This window comes from Triticum urartu, chromosome 5A (genome assembly GCF_056163025.1).
Source record: "Triticum urartu cultivar PI428250 chromosome 5A, HENAU_Tu73, whole genome shotgun sequence".
Lineage (NCBI taxonomy): Eukaryota > Viridiplantae > Streptophyta > Magnoliopsida > Poales > Poaceae > Triticum > Triticum urartu.
In genome coordinates, this window is record NC_141877.1 from 30588881 (window position 1) to 30592707 (window position 3827).

Here is a 3827-nt window from a genome sequence, read left to right on the forward strand (position 1 = left end):
GGCTTTGGTCTTCTATTGTTTTTCAACGTCCCATGAGCATTGCAATGGTATCTTGCCTTGATTATTTCTTTTGTTGGTAATCTTCTTTATGCACAAATGGAATCGAAGTAGCTTTGTAGGAAGATTTTTCTGAACTTTACTAAAACATGAATATTTAATTTTGTCAGGAACCTAATTTTGTAAAAGAAATGGGGAAAATAAAAAAAATTACAAAAATATAAAAAGAGAATAACGATAAAAGAAAAAATGCAGAAAAGAAAGAATTAACTGATGATGGAAACATATTTATTCCTCTCTTTTTTAACTGGAGAAGGGCAGAAGTAGGAGAAGTAGGCCGGCCCATAAGGTGCAACAGGCCTTGGCGGTTTCGTTAGCGTAAGGGAACACAATTCGGAGAGTATCGACAAATAAATATTCACACTCGCTCTCCGAGCACTGTTTCTTCCCCGGTTGGGAAAAAACGAGTCTTTTCCTGCGACTCGCCGCCCCGCGCCGCGCCGCCGCCGAGGGGACGCCAAGCCTCCGGCTGGAGGAACTCTGAGCCCGCAGGACGATTCGACCCCGCCTTCCCATCGGTAAGGGCCTATCTTTTCATCTTCTTTGTTGGTCGACTAAAGACCAGATCCCCTTTCGCCCCAGTAGTTTCACCCTAGACTAGATCCGAGCTGTTTGATTCCATCAGTTGAATGAGATAGATAATACTGATAGCAGTGGTTTTCTTGCTGTGATTTTCCCCATGTGTTGATTGCATCTCAGACCTCGATTTTTTTTTTCTAGGGCATCTCAGACCTCGATTGGGCGCTGAAGTTGCGTAGGAGCAGGGGGGAGGATATCATGCCGAGGGAGGTCAGTGAGAGCAGGAGGAGGAGGAGGAGGAGGAGGGAACACATGGCCACCGCAAGAGATGATTGCGGGGCATCGCTTCCGTACGAGATAATTATAGAGGTTCTGCAGTGGCTCCCAGTCAAATCCGTCTTCCGCTTCAAGGCAGTGTGCCGCTCCTGGGCTGCGCTGCTCTCCTCGGATGAATTCCGCCGTCTCCACATGGCAGCAGCCAAGGCTGCAAAGCGGCGGGCACCACCACCCAAGCTGCTATACATCTCGCCGACCGCCACATTCGACTCCACCGCGGTCTACTCGTGCTCCTTCTCACCATCATCATCATTGGGCCGCCCCAGAGATCACGGGGACCTACTGTTCACCATCGACGGTGCCCGCGGCAACTATGTGGAGGTAGTGACGCCCGCGCCGTGCAATGGCCTCACCCTTCTCTACGATGCTCTCGACACAGCCTACTACATCTGCAATGCGGCCACACGGGCAGCCACGCGTCTTCCGCCTTCTACTGACGTAGCATGTGACTCCAGTGCTGGGCTGGGGTTTGATGCTCGCACAGACGAGCACAAGGTGGTGAGGTTGATCAATGGGATGTTGAATCCGAAGGACTTGGACCCGGTGAGGTGCGAGGTGTACACGCCTAGAGGCTCCTATGTGGATTGCCGCTGGAGGCCGGCTGCCAGAGGAGTACCCTCCAGTTTGCATAAATTTGTACATGCCGCTGTTATTAATGCGTCATGCAACAAATTATCTCCTGTGTTTGCCAATGGTTGCCTCCACTGGTTGATGACACCTGCCTCTTTCATCACAACCCCAAGTGTTGCCATCGTGTCCTTTTCGGTCGCAGAGGAGACCTTCACATGTCTCCAGTCACCGCCCTTCTGGGTACCAGGAGCGCCGCCAACCTCCAGGAATTGGTCATCAGGAGAGCAACTATTGGAGATGGATGACCAACTATGTTTGGTTCGCAACAGAATGCCTCATGGTAGCAACACTTTGGAGATCTGGAAACTGCTGGACTATAGCTCTGGTGACTGGTTGCTGAATCATCGAATTAGTTTGTCAGGGCACTTGGCAAGAGATTTGCGTCAGTCACAAATTCTGAGAGTTATTGGATCTTTTGGCAGTTATAGGTCGTCAAGGAAGAAGATAATCATTACTACTAGCATGCACAAGATTTTCAACAAATATCAGAAAATGGTTCACACCTATGATCCTAGGTCTGAGGCTCTGGAAACCATTCTTTCAATCACGGAGACACACTCAACTCCACAATATGGGTGCCCTAGTTCAAGATTCAGTTTCATTCAAGAGACCCTTGCTCCCGTGCATACAACAGATGAAGAGATAGCCTTGTCATCTGACCTGGCTAAGGCGACTAGAGAGATCCTACTCCGCCTCCCAGCTAAATCAGCCACACAGTCCAAATTTGTCTGCAAGCAGTGGTTCAGATTGATTGAGAGTAAAAACTTCATTCAGTCATATTTTCAGCATAAGAACATAGACAGAAAGCCTAAAGTCATGCTTGTGGTCAAGAGCACTGGACGGTTGGGCTTCAGTTTTGCTCCATTGAATAAATGCCTCCAAGAAGCTCCTAGTCACAGTACATTGCTTGATACAAAGGTGGTTTGCTCCAAGCCTTGCCATGGGCTGAACTTGGTAAGCACCGAGACAAAGGACTATCTCTGCAATCCATGTACAGGTTTCCATAGGGGCTTCTCTAACCTGGGGCCAAATTTGCACCTACGCTCGAGAATGCCTAAAATAGAAGAGCATGCTTTTACAGTCGGCAATAAAAATGTTGGCTTGACTTTCAACAGTTTGACTCGTGAACATGTTATTGTGGAAATCTTCTATCACCGGAAGGACTTTGAATCTCGTTAGTATGACATGTCATGCACGTTACACTGGTGTAACACTGCGAATGCTGCCCAAGAGCACTCAGTACCACCTCTGCCTGTGAATGACATGCCACCGGCCTATGTTAAAGGAATGCTGTACTGGATGAATGAACCAAGGTTGGGTCAGAGCTGCGAATGGGCCATTGTCTCTTTCAACCTTGCTGCAAGTACTTTCGATGTCGTCCCATGCCCTTCGTGGTTTGCAAGATGGAGTAGCAGAATCCGCTGTCGTGCATTTGTTGTTGAGCTTGAGGGAGTGTTATGTGCTGTTCTGGCAGACCCAGTTGCAGAAAAATTAGATGTATGGAAGCTAGAGCATGACCGATGGGACAGAGCATACACAATTCACCTAGAAGCATCTCCTGGCTATTCCCTCAAGACATGTGTTGTGGTGCCATTAGCTGTTGATCCCGATCATGGGAAGATCCTGCTCAACACTGTTAGGAAAATAGGTCTATATGATCCAGTGGAGCAAACAATTGAAAATCTCTATTCACTTGATCAGGTGCCAGTTGCCAGTAGTGCACACCTTAAGTTTCTTGACATGCCTTCAACTTCATCAGGGGATAGTTTGACATGCTCCAAAGAAGAGTCAGTGGCGGAGATGAATAGAATGGACTCTAAATTGATTACTTCTGTTCCTATGTTATATGAGGAGAGCCTGGCATGTTATTCATTTGTGCGCAAAGCAAACTGCTTGTGGTGAGACATTTTCAAAGCACCCACGCTACCTTTTTATATAAAATATTTACGTGTAATATCGTGCCTGCATGTTTGGCAAACTGAAACACCCAAGGTTTGATAATGTAATAGTATGAGACCTTTTTATTGACTGCCTGATGTTCCTTTTACTGTGAAGAACTCCCTCTGTAAACTTCTATAAGAAGTTTTGGGTTACTACTTCAGTGATCTAAAATGTCTTATATAAGTTTGGATTATTATCATTTTGCTTTCAAAATATAATGATCAATGTGTTGCTAATGTTTATTATCTGCATGAATAAGAGGATGAGGATAAATTTTATTCGGCCATGTATTGGAAATATATTCTGTCAATATCTGTATGTTGTTTGCCGTGTTCAGTTGTCAG

At 46.4% G+C, this 3827-nt stretch overlaps 1 pseudogene across 1 annotated transcript; it reads left to right on the forward strand.

Annotated features, from left to right (window-relative positions):
• The first annotated feature begins 420 nt into the window (after window positions 1-420).
• Window positions 421-3573, forward strand: LOC125506676 (uncharacterized; annotated as a pseudogene). Its single transcript, XR_015603855.1, has 2 exons — window positions 421-575; window positions 778-3573. The product of XR_015603855.1 is annotated as an uncharacterized LOC125506676 (transcript).
• Window positions 3574-3827: the final 254 nt, after the last annotated feature.